This window comes from Trachypithecus francoisi, unplaced genomic scaffold (assembly GCF_009764315.1).
Source record: "Trachypithecus francoisi isolate TF-2019V2 unplaced genomic scaffold, Tfra_2.0 Lachesis_group5, whole genome shotgun sequence".
Classification (NCBI taxonomy): domain Eukaryota; kingdom Metazoa; phylum Chordata; class Mammalia; order Primates; family Cercopithecidae; genus Trachypithecus; species Trachypithecus francoisi.
This window is the reverse complement of record NW_022681470.1, coordinates 92,624,883-92,645,113: the sequence shown is the minus strand read 5'-3', so window position 1 is coordinate 92,645,113 and position 20,231 is coordinate 92,624,883. Positions and strand designations below refer to the sequence as shown.

The window sequence follows — 20,231 nt, the reverse complement described above, 5'->3', positions numbered from 1 at the left end:
ACTTCTTTTCCTTTGAATAGACACCCAGTAGTGGGATTGCTAGAAATAATGGTATTTCTACTTTTGTTTTTTAAGGAATATCCATACTATTTTTCATAGTGGTTGTACTAATTTGCATTCCCACCAGCAATGTAAAACTGTTCCCTTTTCACCACATCCATGCCAACATATTTGTGTGTGTGTGTGTCTGTGTGTCTGTGTGTCTGTGTCTGAGATGAAGTCTCACTCTGTCACCCAGGCTGAAGTACAGTGGTGCGATCTCAGCTCACTGCAACCTCTGCCTCCCAGGTTCAAGTGATTCTCCTGCCTCAGCCTCCTGAGTAGCTGGGACCACAGGTGAATGCCACCATGCCTGGCTAATTTTTGTATTTTTAGTAGAAAAAATGGGGTTTCACCATGTTGGCCGGGCTGGTCTCGAACTCCTGATCTCAGGTGATCTCCCTGCCTCAGCCTCCCAAAGTGCTGGGATCACAGGCATAAGCCACTGCACCTTGCCACATCTATTGTTTTTTGACGTTTTTAATTATGGCCATTCTTGCAGAAATAAGGTGGTGTCTCATTGTGGTTTTAATTTGCATTTCCTTGATGATTAGTGATGTTGAGCATTTTTTCATATGTTTGTTGGCTGTTTGTATACTTTCTTTTGAGAAATGTCTATTCATGTCCTTTGCTCACTTTTTAATGGGATTATTATTATTATTATTATTATTTTTTTGAGACGGAGTCTCACTCTGTCGCCCAGGCTGGAGTGCAGTGGCTGGATCTCAGCTCACTGCAAGCTCCGCCTCCCGGGTTTACGCCATTCTCCTGCCTCAGCCTCCTGAGTAGCTGGGACTATAGGTGCCCGCCACCTCGCCCTACTAATTTTTTGTATTTTTTAGTAGAGACGGGGTTTCACCGTGTTCGCCAGGATGGTCTTGATCTCCTGACCTCGTGATCTGCCCGTCTCGGCCTCCCAAAGTGCTGGGATTACAGGCTTGAGCCACCGCGCCCGGCCGGGATTATTATTTTTTATTTTTATTTAGATGGCGTTTCACTCTTGTTGCCCATGCTGGAGTACAATGGCTGGAGTACGATCTTGGCTCACTACAACCTCCGCTTCCCAGGTTCAAGTGATTCTCCTGCCTCAGCCTCCTAAGTAGCTGGGATTACAGGCATACGCCACCACGCCTGGCTAATTTTGTGTTTTTAGTAGAGATGGGGTTTCTCCATGTTGGTCAGGCTGGTCTCGAACTCCTGACTTCAGGTGATCTACCCACCTCAACCTCCCAAAGTTCTGGGATTACAGGTATGAGCCACCATGCCTGGCTTATTTGTTTTTTTTCTTGCTGATTTGAGTTCCTTGAGATTCTGGGCACTAGTCTTTGTTGGATGCAGTTTGAGAATGTTTTCTCCCACTCTGTGGGTTGTCTATTTACTCTGCTGATTACTTTTTTTGCTATTCAGAAGCTTTTTAGTTTAATTAGTTCCCCATCTATTTATTTTTGTTTCTGTTGAATTTGCTTTTGGGATCTTAGTCATGAATTATTTGCCTAAGTCAACGTTCAGAAGAGTTTTTTGGATGTTATCTTCTAGAATTTTTATGGTTTCAGGCCTTAGATTTAAGTCTTTAATCCATCTTGAGTTGATTTTATTATAAGGTGAGAAACGGGGAACCAGTTTCATTCTTCTACATGTGGCTTGCCAGTTTACTCAGAACCTTTTATTGAATAGGGTGTCCTTCCCCAATCTATTTATTTGTTTATTTTTTGAAATAGGGTCTCACTCTGTCACTCAAGCTGGAAAGCAGTGGCACGATCTCGGCTCACTGCAGCCTCAACCTCCTGGGCTCAAGCGATCCTCCCACCTTAGTCTCCCAAGTAGTTGGGACTACAGGCATGCACCACCACATAAGGCTAATTTTTGTACTTTTTGTAGAGATGGGGTTTTGCCATGTTGCCCAGGCTGGTCTCGAACTCCTGGGCTCAAGCCATCTGCCTGCCTTGGCCTCCCAAAATGCTGAGATTATAGGCACGAGCCACCACATCCAGCGCCCCCAATTTATGTTTTTGTACACTTTGTCAAAGATCAATTGACAGTATGTATTTGGCTTTATTTCTGGGTTCTCTATTCTCTTCCATTGGTCTACATGCCTATTTTTATACCAGTACCATGCAGTTTTGATAACTATAGCCTTGTAGTATAATTCGAAGTTGGATAATGTGATGCCTCCAGATTTGTTCTTTTTGCTTAGTATTGCTTTTGCTATACAGGCTTTTTTTTGGTTCCATGTGAATTTTAGGATTGTTTTTTCTAGTTCTGTGAAGAATGATGAAGGTATTTTGATGGAAATTGCATTGAATCTGTAGATTGCTTTGGGCAGTATGGTCATTTTCACAATATTGGTTTCTTACCATCCATGAGCATGGGATGTGTTTCCATTTGTTTGTGTCATCTCTGATTTCTTTCAGCAGTGTTTTCCTTATAGAGTTCCTTGTAGAGTTTTCCTTGTAGAGTTCCTTGTAGTTTTCCTTATAGAGATCTTTAACCTCCTTGGTTAAGTACATTCCTAAGTTTTTTGTTTGTTTGTTTGTTTTCACAGCTGTTGTAAAAGAGATTGAGTTCTTGATTTGATTCTTAGGTTGGTCGTTGTTGGTGTATAGCAGTGTTACTGACTTATGTACATTGATTTTGTATCCTGAGACTTTACTGAATGTATCATATCTAGGATCTTTATGGTTGAGTCTTTAGGGTTTTCTAGGTGTACCATCATATTATTGGCAAATAGCACTAGTTTGACTTCCAGTTTGATTTCCAATTTGGATGCCGTTTATTTCTTTCGCTTGTCTGATTGCTTTGGCAGGATTTTCCTAGCAGATACTTATTAAAGCTTGTAGTGGGTTAGTGGTGTAGGCTGGTGCTAAGGGAACCCTCCCCCCCAGAAGCCCCTAATTTAGCCTGGGGTGTGTGTGTGTGTGTGCGCGCGCAGGGGGTTGAGATGTCAGAAGACTTGAGATTTAGCTGAGTTGTGGAGGATGAGTAGGGTCGAAGAAGGCGGGGAAAGGTATTTCTAGAAGAGGGAGACGAAGCTCAGACTGGTGAGGAAAGGAGAAGTGCAGCAAAAAACAGATGCAAACAATGTTACTGCATTGGCTTCTTCAAAATGAGCTGCAAAGTGCAGTGACCAGTTCCTTGGCAAGCATTTCACTTGGCAAGGAGGACTTTCTTCAGACAGGGTGCAAGGTGAAATCACATGTTGGAGTAATCCACAGAAGGGAGAAAGGAGGAGCAATTTATCTGCCCGACTCCCTAGTGCTTCCCATTTCCCATTGGTCAAGGTTATCCTATAGGAACTGACATAGAGGTTTCATCCTTTGGACCTTGGTGTCCACTTGGGAAGCCAGATGCCATGGCCCATGTGTGATGTTTGATTTTAATCAGAAATAGAGGAATGACTCAGAGAGACAGCCTCAACATGTGAGTGTGAAGACCATGCATCCCTAGGACTACAGCTTTGACTCCAGGCAGCTCTGGCCACAAAAAAGGGCTCTGATAGAGATGGTGGTAGTTTGGGAGGCAGGCAGTCCTTTTGGAAATAAAGAGTCAATTAAAAGAATCTAAGGAAGCATACACAATTTGTGTCCAACACGGTCCACCCCCTGTGCCCTCTTATTATGTTCAGCTCCCAGATGATAATATTGGGCTTCAACGTGTTCTGTGCAACATTCCTAGTTCCTTACTTATTCCTCAAGAAGGGTCCCGCCAGTCACAGGGTCCCCTTCAAGGTAATAGTCAAGAGTGTTTTTCTCTCGATTGAAGCCAGGAGTTGGAGACCAGCCTGGGTAACAAAGCAAGATCCCGTCTCTACAACAAATAAAGAAAAAAAACAGCCAGGTATGGTGGTGTGCTACTTGTAGTCCCAGCTACTTGAGAGGCTGAGGTGGAAGAATCGCTTGAGCTCAAGGGTTGAAGGCTGCAGTGAGCTGTGATCCCACCATTGCACTCCAGTCTGGGTGACAGAGCAAGAGCCCATCGCTGAGGAAAAAAAGTGTTTTTCTCAAAGACCAAGGTGAAAAGATTATTTAAAAAAAAAAAAAAAAAGCTATAGCTTTCTTAGTTGTAGCTAGTGCAGAGGCTCTAATTGATATTCATCATTTCCCTCCTCCATTCCAGATGCTCCACCTTCACTTAGCACTTCATCTAGTTTGAGTTGTTTTCCTGGTAGGGTGATCCAGACCTTCACTGCCAATAGGTGTAGATCTCTAGTTGCCCTGTCCTTGTTGGTTGTGGTAGCAGCCCATTCACAGTCATCACTAGACACATGAAACTATTCAGAGATGTCCCAGAGAGTTCCTGGGTACAAGACATTCTCCCTGACTCATGGTGTGGCAGCTAATTTGCTCCTCATGGTAACCATGATTGATGATCCCAGTCGGTATAGGAACTTCCTTCCTTTGCCTGTTGGTCCACTGCATGAGGATCCCCAAGTGAAAAGGTGGTAGTTGCTGCTGCCAGTTCAATGGAATTCTTACTGTGTCAACTGGTACAATTCTTCTACCTCTGTTAACTAAGACCTCTACCCTGGAGGATCCCAAGATGATGGTGAAGGGAAGCACACATTCACAAATAAGTTGCTGGATGTAATAGTGAGAGGAGCCATTTCTGATTCCAGTCCTTGATATCCAGATCTGTGTATTCTGATCATAGGGGACACAGTACAATATTGTGCACACACCACCACATCCAGTTCAGTTTCAAGCTCCATCTTGGAGGAGAGGGCTCCAACCCCACAAAGGGTTGTTCCCCAGATGGTGCCTTCCTGAGCCTTCAACAGGCCACCCCATCATTCCATCAAGCTGACTAATTACAGGTGATGGGGAAGTACCAGTCCACCCTGTGATCGCGAGCCTGTTGTTGTGCCTCTTTGCTGTGAAATGGGTTCCTTGGTCTGAGGCACTGTGATGTGGATACCATGCTGAGAGATCAGGCATTCTGTAAGCACTTGGAGGGTGCTGCTGGAGTTTGTAATCATTCTGGTAAGGACACACGACTGCTCCCTCAAAAGAGGAAGGGGTCTGATGTCATCAACCTGTTACCTTATGGCTGGATGTTTTCTCTCCCTGCTAAGGAATAGTACCAGGTATAGGGCTCAGTGTCAATCTGCTGCCAGCAAGTTTGGTGCTTGGCTGTAGCTCTGCACCTTAGTGAGTAGGTGTTCATGATTTTGAGACCAAGAAAAGCCACCAAGTCCACTATGTTGATCAGCCCATTGTGCCAGCACTGGGGGTACAGGTGGCTGAAGGGAAAGGCTGGCTAACATCTACAGGATGAGTTATCCTGCCCAGTGGGTTGTTCACTGCCTCCCCAGTGATAGATGCTCTTTGGTGGGCATTAATGTGAGTCCCAGAGATCTGCACCCTGTGCGCCCACTTCCATAGGCCCATCTGCCACGGCTGGGCCTGGATGAGGCAAGTAGGTTCCTAGGGAGGCACTCATCCTTAGGATTGTGCAAATGCTCCCTAGTCCTGGCCCTGCCATACCCTATGTCTTTCTCAGACTTTCTTTTCTCCAGTCTTTCCATTTTATTGCTTTCAGAGCCCTGCCCAGCTGGCCAGGCCAGGTGCCACTTCCCCATAGTCAGTGTATATTCTTACCCTGGACTATCGCTTCCCATATGCAAAGTGGATGACCAGCTACATGCTTGCAGCTCTGATCCCTGGAAGGATTCTCCTTCACTATTGTTCTTCAGGGACCTCCTGAGTGGCGCCACAGTGCTGTTAGCACCAGCATATCATCCTGGCACATTTATCAGTTGGTTATATGGATCCCCACCCACCCCTGCCCAGAGGACATACATGTGGACTGAAGAAGTAGTGAAATAGAGGCAGGTGATTTAGGAGTCTGGGCCACCACCTGCTCATGCAATTTACTTATGTGTTCTGAACTAGCTTGAGCCTGGTTTGAATGTATTGCTCCCATCACGTAATGGATTGCTGCCTTAGATGTCCAATCTTATGACCCATCATTCAGCTTAGAATGGCCATCTCAGGCTGAATGGTCACTTGGTGCCCATTGGTCAGGCACTTAGTCTCTGCTAGGACTCAACAGCACACTATAGCTATTTTTCAGAGTGTAATTCTTTGTCAGAGAGAGCATGACATCTTTGTCAGAGATGATATGGGAGGGTTATTCTAGAACTCTAGGGTGTGTGCTGCAGTTCTCCCTGGGAGCTCACCAAAGACTCCATCCTTATCCACCATGGTGATTCCAGCACCACTGGACATGCTGGATCACATAACCCAGGAGGCAGAGCAGCTTGTGCCACAGCCTGAATGGTGGTAGGGACCTTTCTTTCTGTTTTCCTTTTTGAGACAGAGTTTCTCTCTTGTTGCCCAGGCTTGAGTACAATGGCGCCTCTCGGTTCACTGCAACCTCCGCCTCCCGGGTTCAAGCGATTCTCCTGCCTCAGCCTCCTGAGTAGCTGGGATTACAGGCATGTGCCACTATGCCCGGCTAATTTTGTATTTTTAGTAAAGACAGGGTTTCTCCATGTTGGCCAGGCTGGTCTCGAACTCCTGGCCTCAGGTGATCCACCTGCCTTGGCCTCCCAAAGTGGTGGGATTACAGGTATGAGCCCCTGCACCCAGCCCAGTAGGGACCTTTCTTATCCTGGGACTCGCTTGAATCAGCTGCTTGAATTCTGGCTCACCCAATAACTAGGTTGAATGAGATTCTCAAGTGCAGCATATCTTGCCTCCAAAATCCAAAGAGGCCAAATAAATGCCTTGCCCCTTTCTCAGTGCTAGGAAGCGCAGGGTGCAACATCTTGTCCTTTATAGCAAGTTCTAGGATGAAGCTTTTGGAAAGAATATGGTGATTGAGGGAATCTGAGGAGGTCTGTGTTCAATATAGCAAGAAGAATATGCACAGTGGATCATACAGATAGAGTTCTTCACTTTTTAAATCCTACTGTCTGCTTTCAGGGAACAAAACTGATGAGTTTTAATTTTTACCATCCTGCCCTTTGTGTCCAGACCTTAACAACGGCCCATCATTACCTTGTATACTCAGTTATTATTTGAGAAATAACTGCCAAGGCCTGGTCTTGCCTTATTTAAGGATTACCTGGTGCCATTTTACAGGTGAGAAAACTGAGATCATGGTCAAGAGACAAAGCTTCAGTCACACAATAAGAACATTAATCTGAACCTGGGGCTTCCAGTTTGGAACTTGTAGACCATAGAGGTGGAGAGAGATGTGCTGTCATGTCCTGCTTGCCACGGGCAAACGCTGTGCTAAGCGCTTTACCGGTCTGAACTCACCTGCCCTTATACCTGGTCCATGAAGTGGGTGCTATTATTATTCTCCCCACTTTACAGACAGGAAGTCTGAGACTTGGGGATGTTAAATGACTTGCCCAGGGTCACACAGAAAAGAAGTGGGGATTAGAACAAGATGACCTGGTGTCAGATTTTGGGTTCTCAATCAATAGCCAGTATAGCTGCCAAAGAGTTACGGACGCAACCCTCCACGGATGGGTGGGCCCTGCCAACTGCTTTTCCACGGAATGAGTTCATGGTAAAGACACCTGAGGAGAAAGGAAAAGGAGCAGGACTTTCCAAAGCCTTGAACTATTACTAGAGCAAAAGAGCTCTGCATGGAGTTGCCCTGAGAAGACCCGTTTCAAGCTTTTTTTGGTTTGTTGTTTTAAGAGCTGGGGTTTTGCTATGTTGTCCAGGTTAGACTTGAACTCTAAGTAGCTGGGGCCAGAGGCACACACCCCTGCTTCCAGTTGAGTTTCAAGCTTTAAGAAACTGGAATCCAGGATGTTTTTCTAACCACCAGCCCAAACCCTACCCTTGCAGGAACGTATGCTTTGCAGCCTTTTAAACCCAAAACATGCACTCATTTGCAGAACCATAGTATCTTTTTGCAAGTAGTTTTTCTTTCAGCAGAATGTGCTTTGCCAACATCATGAGCAATCATAACATACTCCCACAACACTACTGAAAGGAGCAGTGGGATATCTTAGATTTCGCATAATGCCTTTTCTCTGAACAGTTCTAAGCATTTGTAGAGCCAAAGCATTACTTTATAGTTACTCTTCCTGTATTTATTTAGTCAACTCAGATTCTATGCCTACAGTTCACCAAACATGCAAAAGTAAATAAAAACTCAGCTCCCTGTTTTGGAGTTCACTTCTGGGGGAAAAAAATAACTATTGCATGTTAACTTTTGCTTTATTTATTTTTTTGAGACAGGATCTCTCTCTGTCACTCAGGCTGGAGTACAGTGGCACAATCACAGCTCACTGCAGCCTTGAACCCCCAGACTCAAGCAATCCTTCCACTTCAGCTTCCCAAGGAGCTGGGACCACAGGTGCACACCACCACACCCGGTTAATTTTTATTTTTTAATTTAATTTTTTTTTTTTTTTTGAGACAGAATCTCCCTTTTTCACCCATGCTGGAGTGCAGTGGTGCTATCTTGGCTCACTGCAACCTCCACCTCCTGGGTTCTAAGGGATTCTCCTGCCTCAGCCTCCTGAGTAGCTGGGATTGCAGGTATGCACCACCATGCCTAGCTAATTTTGTATTTTTAGTAGAGATGGAGTTTCACCATGTTGGCAAGTCTAGTCTTGAACTCCTGACCTCAGGTGATCCACATGCCTTGGCCTCCCAAGGTGCTGAGATGACAGGCGTGAGCCACTGCATCTGGCCTGTTTTTTAATTTTTTTGTAGAGATGGGTCTCCCTATGTTGCCCAGGCTGGTCTTGAACTCCTGGGCTCAATTGATCCTGCCTCAGTCTTCCAAAGTGCTGGGATTAAAGGCACGAGCCACTCTGCCTGGCTGCATATTAGTGCCTCTTACTTCTAACTGAAAAATTAGGTAACAAGTGGCCGGGCTCGGTGGCTCACACCTGTAATCCCAGCACTGTGGGAGGCCAAGGCAGGTGGATCACGAGGTCAGGAGATCGAGACTATCCTGGCTAACATGGTGAAACCCCGTCTCTACTAAAAATACAAAAAATTAGCCGGGTGTAGTGGCAGGTGCCTGTAGTCCCAGCTACTCGGGAGGCTGAGGCAGGAGAATGGTGTGAACCTGGGAGGAGGAGCTTGCAGTGAGCTCAGATTGCGCCACTGCACTCCAGCCTGGGCAACAGAGCGAGACTGTCTCAAAAAAAAAAAAAAAAAAGAAAAATTAGGTAACAAAAGAAGTGAAATGGAAGCGAGAGACTATGAACCTGAAATGGTCAGCTTCTGGCCCTGACTTCAACAGCTACTTTTTCTCTGTGGGTCTGCCATGTGTCTGACTGGGTTTCTAAATCAGGCTTTATTGTAGAATTAGTGCATGAATTTATAATGAGCCAGGCCTAGTAAAATCATTCCTTGTTCTTATGAAGGTATGAAAAAAACTTATTTCACAAAATGTTATATAGTATATTAATATATCTTTTTTTTTTTTTTGAGGTGGGGGTCTATGTTGCCCAGGCTGGCCTCAAACTCCTGGGCTCAAGCGATCCTCCTGCCTCAGGCTCCCAAAGTGTTGGGATTCCAGGCATGAGCCATCACATCCAGCCTATAATATATCCAATGTTTGAAAATTATAAGGCCACTTGCAATTGTAATATTATTATTTATATTGATAAATTAGATCATTTGCTTGGTTTTTAATATATTATAGTGGGCTCAAAGATCAACTGACTTACTTGAAGAGACAATAAATCAATGACAGAAGTGATAGGTTTCGAGTTTATTTTCTTCATTTCCACTCTGAGGTGGTAACCTTGTCTTATTTATGTTGAATTCTCAGTGCCTGGTAAAATGCTGGCATGCAGGATATGCTGAATAACTATATATTGACATTTTCAGGAAAAAAAGCAAAGAAAGGAATAAAAGGAAAAAAAAAAGCAAAGAAAGGAAGAAAAAGGAAGAAAAGGAAGAAAAGGTTTAGAGGATAACAGCCCTTCCAGGGAGAGACGGCTTGTGCTGACTCCTCTTCCATGCTCCCGGCTGGGCTGCCTCACAGGCTGCCTCCATGCTTCTCTCCATGCACAGACGTGGGTCAGCCTCTGTGTGTGGCAGATAATTCTTCACTCACACGCCTGTGTATGCCACGCATGGACGAGGATGATGAGGAAGAAGGAGCTGTGGTTTACCCTTCCCTGTACGGATGACTGTGAGGCTATGGAAGGAGAGTGGTGGGAGTCAGGGTCTTTTTGAGTCTCTGCTCTGCCACCAGAAAGGCTGTGTGGCTTGTGGCAAATCCTAGAGGCCCTCTGAGCCTCAGTTTCCCCATATGTAAAATGGGAATAACCCAGACTAAGTCATTGTACGTAGGAAATGACCAGTGACTCAGTGCATTGCTTTGTCAACTGTAAAAGGCTGCTGCGGTCAGGTTGGAATTATTATCATTGTTCTATTTATCATATCCTTAGAGGAGTAATAAGAAGTGGAAGTCCATCCAGTCAGCTCATTCAAGAGTGGAGCCCTCCCTTGATGTAGCTGGCAGTGCCAGGCCCTGGGGATATAGCAGCAAACAAGATGTGCACAGCCTCGCTCTCTGGGAGCCTTTATTCTGGTAGGGGAGAGAGAAATAAACTTATGAACAAATAGGAAAAGTGATTTCAGCTCACAATAGGAGCGAATAGGAGGTATGAGGATGACAGTGTAGGGTGTTAGATGTAGGGCAGGTGATGCTTTTGGAAGGCTTCTCCATGAGGTGACAGGTGAGAAGCCAGCCATTCAAGCTCTAGGGAGAGTGTCCCAACAGGGGACAGTGGGTGCCACCACCTGGAGCACATAGCACAGCCACAGAACAAGGCTCCCCGCATCCCTTATGCCCCTCTTCAGTTCTGGGGTGGAGCAGTGCAGGACCGAAGATGGGGAGGAACTAAAAAGGCAGTGGGGAGGGCTGTGGAGTGGCTGCACAGGTCCCTCTAGCCCAGAAGTCTGCCTCCCCAGCCCAGGTTCTGCAGAGAGTTCCAGAGTCCTGGCCACCTTCAGGATCCGGCCTTTTGGACAGGGAGGCCCTTAGGGATGGACGGTCTCTCACTGGGCCCAGCTCTGGGTAGGATGACACTTTAAGGAGTAGGACTGCTTGCGCCCAAGTATCGACCCCCAGACTCAAACCAGTTGTCTTTTTCGTTTTTCCTTTTTTTGAAACAGAGTTTTGCTTTGTCACCCAGGCTGGAGTGCAGTGGCACAATCTCAGCTCACGCAACCTCCGCCTCCCAGGTTCTAAGGAATTCTCCTACCTCAGCCTCCGGAGTAGCTGGGATTACAGGTGCCCGCCACCACACCTGGCTAATTTTGTATTTTTAGTAGAGATGTGGGTTTCACCGTGTTGGCCAGGCTGGTCTTGAACTACTGACCTCAGGTGATCTACCAGCCTCGACCTCCCAAAGTGCTGGGATTGCAGGTGTGAACCACTGCGCTTGGCCCAGTTGTCTTTTTCTATCTGAAAAGGGCCAAACAAGGAGAGCAGTGAGTCTGATTGTTAGCATTCAAACACCTGATTGCCATTGTCTCCGAAGCCTGCTATCTAAGCATTCATTGCTCTTCAGGCAACAGGGCAGTCTCAGCAAAGCCCATCTGTGGCTCCGCGCCGCGTGGCCTGAACTCTGCTTTGCACAGCCCACTTCTGGAAACGTGCTTACCACTTTGATACACATTGTAATCACTGCAATACCTTTAAAATGGAATCAGTTACTCTGTGTGTGGAAGCCTGGGCCCAGGACAGCAGCTCTGTCCAACAGAGGGGGCTGTCTTGGACACTGGAACAGCTGAGCCCTCCATGACAGCATTGTCTACATGCAGCCCAGGTTACGAGACTGACAGGAATTTCCGGTGTGCCTCAACATTTCACTGGGATAGAGTTAGCTGGGAAATAGTCTCCCTTATTGTGTCTTCACCCCTCCTCCACCCTTGTGCCCAGGTGAACCTGGGCAAGTTACTTGATCTCTCCAAGCTTCAGTCGCTGTCTGGTAAATGGGGGAAGAAGACCTTTCTAGAAGAAAGTTGGGATTCTTTTTTTTTTTTTGAGACAGAGTCTTGCTCTGTTACCCAGGCTGGAGCGCAGTGGCGTGATCTCTGCTCACTGCAACCTCTGCCTCCTGGTTCAAGTGATTCTCCTGCCTTAACCTCCCGAGTAGCTGGGATTACAGGCATGTACCACCAGGTCCGGCCAATTTTTGTACTTTTAGTAGAGATGGCGTTTCGCCATGTTGGTCAGGCTGGTCTCGAACTCCTGACCTCAGGTGATCCGGCCACTTTGGCCTCCCAAAGTGCTGGGATTACAGGCGTGAGCCACTGTGCCCAGCAAGGTTCTGGGATTTTATCAGCAAATGGATGTGCCAGCCATCAGAGGCTTGGGTATTTTCTTCCTTTCTTTTCTACCAGCCCCCAGAATCCTGAAGGGAGCATTTAGCAACCTTCTTGTTCTTGCTGACTAGGGCTGAGGGTCAGACCTCAGGTCTCCTCTCTGGTTTTATCTCTCCCTTCAACCCTGCATGCTGCAGGGCCCTGAAAGGGCTCCCAAATGTCATCCTTTCTCCTCGAGGGGCTTACATCCTAGAGAGAAGGGGAGGAAACTCAAGAGAGTGCATTCTGGGGGCATTTGGGCTGGGCCTTGAGAGCTAAGCAGAATCCCAATAAGAAGTCATGGGTGGAGAGGGTGTCCCGAGCATAGGGAAGGGCTTTAGCAAGGATGTGGAGGCACGGGGGTCACTTGAAACTGTGGCAGGAGCACGCTGGGTCAGATCAGCTTGCCTTTCCCACTTCTCTCCTTCTCTCTCCTGCTGTGTGTACTTTGCTTCCAGAAGTTTCCTGAGGCTGAATTTGCAGTTAGACTGAATTGCAATGAACTGACTGGGGCAACGGTGACAGGAGGGCAGGGGGAGGAGCCCTGCAGCAGCTGTAGTCCTGTGTCAGGTGGCTGTGTGTCCAGATGGTTCTGGGTCAGAGCTGGCAGTACCTGGAGGGGGTGGAGAGGGATGGTGAAGAGAATGAGAGAGCCTGGGAATCTGGAGAGACTGGCAGAGAGAGTGCTTGGCGACTTGACAGCCAAGTTCCAGGACTGCTTGGCAGTCATCAGGGAGGGAAACTGCTTGGTATCCTGGTGGTCTCAAGGATACCAAGAGATACCCAAGAGAACCCAAGGAGGCTCCAGATGTTCTGAGCGACCCATGAAACTGAAGGTATCACAGGAACTAGAGGATGTGATGGTTAGGGCAGAAAGATGTTAGAGAGAATTGAGGATCTCACAGACTCTGAGCGCTGGAACTAGAGGGCTAGAGGGGAGGGGAGATTGAAGGGTTTTGCTCTTCCCTCCTCTGTCATGGCTGAGTGTAGACTTGGTGGCTGAGGAGGAGTCATGGCAGTCAGGCCTCCAGACTTCCTAGTGTAGCCCCAGGGACTGAGGTCCTCACATCTGGTCCCAACATCATCCCTGAGCACCTGAGGGAAGAGGCAGCTGGTCTAGCTGATACTTTGGCTCAGGGATCATGTGTCCTGAGGTACGTGGTAGATTTTCCATTTGACAGGCGACTTAACCTGAGGATTAAAGTAAATTACCAATAACTTTGCTGGAGCAAACTAAACTTAACTAGTTTTAGTTAAGTATGTTGAACCAAGATTCAGTTCAAGTCTGGCTCTCAAGGTAGTATATTTTTTCCTTTCTGTACTCTCTGCCCCTAGTTGGTTTGTTGTCATTAATTCATCAAGCATCTATTTGAAGCCTAGAATGTGCTGGAGTTTGTTATAGTTTCAAGGGATACAAAGATAAATGAGGCATGAGGGCAAGAAAGATATATAGGCAAACAAATCCAGGTCATTCGGAGTTTCACTTTGAAGCAAGGATTTGGTGGAAGGGGTGTAAGAAGGAGTGGTCTATTCTGCCTAGGATGAGATTGCAAGGGGAAGAGAAATCAGTAAGGGCTTCAGAGAGGAGGCAGCAGTTGAAAGAGCTGATTTAAAGGGGGAGTAGGTGATCCTCAAGATATATGGGAAAGGAGAGGTGGAGGAGAGTGGAAGATGCTGAGTAGCAGGAGCAAAGTGAATGAGGGCATGCAGGCTTAGAGTTGCAAAGCCTTCTGGAGGATGGTATGGATGTGAAGGGGCAGGAGGCTTGAGAAACGAAGCCTAGAGGTAGGCCTGCCTGCAAGCTATGTACTTACCTCATCAGCACTGGGGAGTCATTGAAGGATTTTCAGCAGGGAAGCATCGAGATATGAGTTTCATCATCCTCATTCCTTCATTTATGGTGCGCTCGTAGCATTTGGTTCTTGCACAGCTCTGTGAGGGTTTACCATGGTGTACTGCAATTGTTTGTCTACATATCTTCTCTCCCAGCAGACAGCACGCCCCTCAGGGCAGGGGCTTGTTCTTGCCCATCTTTGTGAGACTTCTTCACCCACTGCAGGACCTGCTATGAGTGGGTATTCAACACATCACTATTTGCTAAAGACATGTTGGTGCTGGGGCCATACAGACACCATCCTGCTCATAAGGACTTATGTCCACCCATCTCCAAAGCCCTCTTGGTCCAGAGTGGTGCATCATGTAGGCAGCGTGATATAGTGGAAAATATGTGTACCGATCTGACTTTGAATCTCAGCTCTGCTATTTATTAGTTGTGGGACTTTGAGCAAGTTATTTGGCTTCTGTAAGGCTCAGTTTCCTCATCTGTAAATGTCAGCAATAGTGTGAACTTACCAGATTGTTTTGTATGTTAAAGTGTATGTCAAGGCTGGGCATGGTGGCTCATGCCTGTAACACCCAGCACTTTGGGAGGCCGAGGCGGGGGCATCACCTGAGGTCAGGAGTTTGACACCAGTCTGGCCAACATGGTGAAACCCTGTCTCTACTAAAAATACCAAAATTAGCTGGGCATGATGGCGTACACTTGTAATCCCAGCTACTCGGGAGGCTGAGGCAGGAGAATTGCTTGACCCTGGGAGGAGGATGTTGCAGTGAGCTGAAATCGCAATACTACACTCCAGCCTGGGCAACAAGAGCAAGACTCTGTCTCAAAAAAAAGAAAAAAAAAAAAAGTATATCAAGCATAGACATGTGGTAGGTGCTCAATATATTTTAGGTATAAGAAAAATAATAGCTACCACTATGCTGGTCACTTGCTTATTGTTTCTTGGCTCTAAACCCTCCCTTCTATACTCTGCTCTGTGAGGCTGGAGCTGAAACTCTGCCAACCACACTTCCCAGACTCCTTTGCCCGCTCTGTTAGGTTCTGCCAGTAGTGGGTACTGCAGGGAGACAGGGGAGGACTCACTTCTTTCTGTTTGTTTCCTTTCAGTATTGCTGGGGTACCAGCTGGGCAGCACCACCTCCTCCTCTGAGAGACCCCACCTCTATAGGGTCCCTTTGCATTTTTAGACTCTCACAACCTCAACCTCACCTCTTTGTTCCCCCAGCCTAGGGGAGTTAGCTTCTTCCTGCAGTTATCTCTGTGTTACTTAGTGTTCTCTTTTCGCTTCTCAACGCTTTCACACCAGTAAAGTCAATCCCTTATATTCAATACTCTCTCTCTGTGGAAATACCTAGAGTGGTTTCTGTTTTCCTAAGGGGACCCCTAACACTCACACCATAGGGGACCCCTAACACTCACACCATAGCTGTGTATGGTAATAGGTATTTAGTGCCCTGTGGGCGGTATAGAGATCAGAAAGGGCATCACGGGGAAGCCACAGAGACCAAGGATGCAGAGGAGGGAATGGGGACAGATGTGAAGGCCAGTCTCAGAAGATGCAAGTCCCAGGCTTGGTGGTAGGTGACACGGTACAAGCTGTCAGGGAAGAGTCTAAACTGATTGAAACTTGGGCTTTGTATTAGGCTGGGGCATATCATGATGCTGAAAAGGCAGGTTGCAGCTAGAAGTAGAAGGCTTAAATGCCACAGCCTAGGGACAGGGAAGATGCAATTTATAACTATAGACAGAGACTGAAGGCCAAGAGAGGAAAATGCAGCTGTATTCTCAGTCCTCAAGGCAGATTGGGGTAGTGGATGTGGGCTGGACCTCCAGTAACTGGCTATGTGATCTTAGGTGAGTCATTTTGCTTCTCAGATCATTGATGCTGCCCTCTCTAAAGTAGATTTTAAAAAATCTAATTTGGAAATAGAAAACTCTTTGCCAGTGTAAGGAGTTACTGATGTTAAATGTTATTCTGACTGCCTGGGTGATAGAGACCCTGTCTCAAAAAAAAAAAAAAAACCAAAAAACCAAAAACAAACAAACAAACATAAAACACGAAACAGAACAAAAACTATTCTGGGTAGGTGGGGATGAGTGGCTCTTGGGGAGGAGATTCAGGAGTGGAGCAGGTGGTGGCGGGAAGGTTGTATTTTTAGGTTGGGAAAGAGAGAAGAGTGGGATCTCGGTGAGGAAGAATTTGAAGAAGGCCTCAAGGGGTGTGATGGTCCACACTCAGACGGGGAGGAAAGGGTGGGCAGAGAATGAGGGAAAGAATGGAAAAAGGAGGCATGCCTGGGCGATGGGCATGGAATGTGTGAGAAATGGAAGGGTGTGGGAACCCAGACTTAGGAGTTTGAGCCACTGTAGGCAGAGGCCAACCCCACAGGGTTGGGAGGGGAAGGTGCCCTCACTTTTTGTGGCCCCAAAGATCCTGTAAGCAGAGAGCTATTGGCCTCCCTTGGGGTAAGCCTAGGGTTGCTCGGAATCTCTGAGAAGTGTCTGCTTTTCTCTACTCCCCACCTGTTTTATGTCTCCTGGGGTGGAAGACATGGTAGGGCTACAAAAACATGCTGCCAATCCTGAATTCAAGAACATGGACTTTGGCACAGCCTAAAACATGGAGGAAAAAATTCTTCTTGGAGAGTATGTACGAGACAGCCTGTGATACACACCCAGGTAGTGAGGGGGCAGAGCGGGGGGCCTATAAGGCTCTGTTCACTCATCCTGAGCCCAGACCTCTGGGCAGGAAGCCTCGTTCTTTTCAAAGCAAACTGCTTGTTTTTCCCTGCATGAATAACGTATGTTCCTTAAAAAACACAAAGAGAAAATACAGAGAAGCAAAAAGAAGATATAAATCATCCACAACTCATCACCCAGATGCATATTTATGCTTCCAGATATTTTTTCTGAATCTGTACATGGAAATGTAAAAAATGGCATCATTTATATTATTTGTAACCTGCTCTTTTCACGCCACAGTTCATCGTGGCCATCTTTCCATGTCACTAAATGTACTTCTGTAATATCTTTGTAAATGATATCACAACCAGATAACAATGACAATAATTTGTATCGTGCTTTATAGCTTACAAAGCACTGGGCATCCATTATCTTATTTCAGCTCTTGGCCTTCCAGCATGAAGGTCTCTCCCCTAGGAAATTCTGCTTCCAAAAGAGGCACCCCTGCCTCCTTCACACCTGTGCCTCCCATGCCCCGGAAGTCGCCTCCATCTAGGGAGGGATGCTGGCCAGGCCCCTTCTCCCTCTTCGCTTCTTGTCTGACCCTGCTGTCAACTTCTGTCCTTTTTGTCTCATTTTCTTGAGAATCCTTCTTCATAGTCTCAGAATTTCCTCCTGGCTGCCACCCTCGTCTTCTCTGCTTCATCTATCCTCCCCTGTCTCCTCCTGCGTGTCTGCCCACCCCGCTTCTCCTGTCCAGCTCTGCTTAAGACACAGCGTGACACACCTGGGAAGCTGGGAGCCAGAGCGGGCCCCCAGGATGGGACCTGTCTCATCTCTGGAAATGACTGAGCAGAAAGTCCCCCTGTTGTTCACAAGTAGGGAGGGTTGGGGGACAGACCCACAGATATCAAAGGGGCAGGGCTGGGTAATATGTCCCGGGGTGTCCTCAGAGCTTCTACAGCTGTGCATAGGGACGTTTCTGAGTTCCTGTCTCCCTACCGCTGCCTCTCTCTTCCACACCCCACTCTGTTTCTTTCTCTCCTCATGAGCTACCTGGCATCTCCATTCTTTCTTGTCCTCCTTCTTACATCTAGAGGCCTTGGTGTTTGACAGCTACCTCCCTCTGTGTGGAAGGAGAAGGTTGGGAGAGAGACAAGAAGGAATGCCCTCTGTCCCTGAACTAGCCTCACTTTTTGGCCCTGGAACTTCAGTCCTACCTTCATCCTGTGAGTGCCTCCCTTATGCCCCTCCCTCCTCCCTCCTCTTTCATGGTGGGAGTGATGAAGCTGGGGAGAAGCTAGACTCTGCCTGCAACTCTGGGCCTGCTAAGTAGGGGAGGCCAAACCATTCAGATGTGCTGCCTTCACAGGACTGAATGAGGAGCATATTTCACAGGGCTGAATGAAGAGCATATCTAAGCTGGGGCTGGACAAGCTATGCAATTAGCCAAGATCCTGGGCAGGGGTCTAGATCTCCTGGCTTTGGAGAAGGGCAAATACTTCAGAGTTAGGGAAATCCAGATATCCACACCCAGGGATCACCCCACCCCTCACCACACCCACTCTGAACAGTTGCCCCATGGCCCGTCAGGCCACTTTTCAACAGCAAGGACATCATAACTCTGAGCCATGTGGCCCCTTTAAAGAGCGTGCTTCAGCCAGGCATCAGCTGCAGCTGAGGACTTGATCTCCAGCTCCTATCTCACCAAGTGCCCTTCCCGTCAGACTGTGCATCCGGGGCTCACCAAGCACCTTGGGCTTCAACTGTGTACCAGGGACTCACCAGGTACCTTTTGTACTATGTGCCAGGGCTCCCCAAGCACCCTTCACTTCAGCTTTGCATCCAGGGTCCAGGGGCTCACTGAGTATCATCTGCTCTAAACCCATCCCAAGCTCCGCCCACCTGGATTCCTTATTTGGCACACATTCAAGAGGATGCTACATTCCCCACCCTCTCCAGCAGTGGATGGTGCCACTCTAGTGATGACTTACTAGTGGGCCCTTGGACGAGTAACCCAGAAGGGCTCAATTTCATGGTGGATGACCAGGAGATGACCCAGGTGGTTCTAGCTCTCTGCCTCCTGTGCAAAGAAAAGGGGTGGGCAGGGAGTGTCAGCTCTTTGTCAGTTGACCTCACAGGGCTGGGAGGAGACCAAAACTTCAGTCCTACCCCTGGGAGCAGATGGTGTTGGCCTGAGGAGTTGTGCATGGGAGCCTCTGGCTGGAAGCAGGAAGACCTTCGCTGTGGGTTGGCAGTCACATACTAACATCCCATTTATCCTTAGCCCTCAACAGAAAGCGGGAGAGGATGTCAAACAGCTAATGGACCAGGGGAGGAGCTTCCACAGTGTGTCGACACTGGGCCAAGGGCAAGGTCCAAAGTGTCTGCTCCAGGACTGCCCCTTGGCTGGGCGGCTAAGACCTGGCACTCTGCTATCCAAGTTCCCGGGACTTGGAGCTTGGTATTACAGGGCGGGATAAAAGGCGTTGGTAAAATCAGGTGTCAGAAGCTGAGCTCTCATGTCCTTGTACCCCATTCTTCTTCCTACTTGGTGACAGCCAGGAACAACTCTCTGCTCCATAGCCAGAGCCTAGAGGAAGAATAACTGTGAGCCCAGAGGAAGAGGAACCTCATCTCGCTGCCACCGAGGACTGGCTCAGTGGCACAGCTCACCTGACTTCAGACCATTTCCACCTCCTCCCCCAGGCCTCTGGGCCTCTCTCCCCAGAGAACTCCAACCTGTTCTCCCTGCCCCTACAAAGATGCATCAGTTGTTCCTGAGCTTAGAGGGGGTAGGGTATGAGATCCATAGTCCCCATGGGTGGAGGATCTGCCACAGGCCACAGGGACAGTTTTGAGAGATGGATGGTAAACATGCCATTCTTTTATGCTCACCTGTCTTCTCCCAGCCAGCTACAGGTTTTTTTTTTTTTTTTTTTTTTTTTCTGGAGTTCTGTCTGAATCTGGGGAAGAGGAGGGGGACCAAGATGGGTGTTTCTGGATTTTAGTCGCTGCATTTACTGTTCTGCCTCTGTGGTAGGTGTCCATCCTTCCTTCTCCAGGTCAACCTGTTGTCTGTCTGCAACTATCTCTCAGATAGGAGACATGTCTTCCCTCCTCAAAGCTTCCCTGTAGCATTGGGAAGTCCCTCCTGAAGTCCAGCCTCCATCTATCTTGCTACCTAGTTAAATCCACTTCTTTTCTAGGACTTGGACAGTGATAGAGCTTGTTTCCTAGCATCCCTACATCCTTCCCCCAGAAGTATTTCTGGACCAGCCACCACCTGCCCATCTTTGCAGATGCAGCCCCGACAACATATTAATGAAGCCCTCTTTTCTTCGACTTCTAATCCCTTCCTTAAG

At 47.5% G+C, this 20,231-nt stretch overlaps 1 long non-coding RNA gene across 2 annotated transcripts; it reads right to left on the bottom strand.

Annotated features, from left to right (window-relative positions):
* Positions 1–12,250: 12,250 nt before the first annotated feature.
* On the bottom strand, positions 12,251–17,991 carry LOC117076786. 2 transcript variants are annotated; one of them, XR_004434476.1, is made up of 4 exons: positions 17,923–17,991; positions 16,860–16,993; positions 14,156–14,406; positions 12,251–12,954 (listed from the first exon to the last, which is right to left on the bottom strand). It is a non-coding gene; the product is annotated as an uncharacterized LOC117076786 (long non-coding RNA). The 2 variants fall into 2 exon arrangements; XR_004434475.1 differs by lacking the exon at positions 12,251–12,954 and adding an exon at positions 13,312–13,532.
* Positions 17,992–20,231: the final 2,240 nt, after the last annotated feature.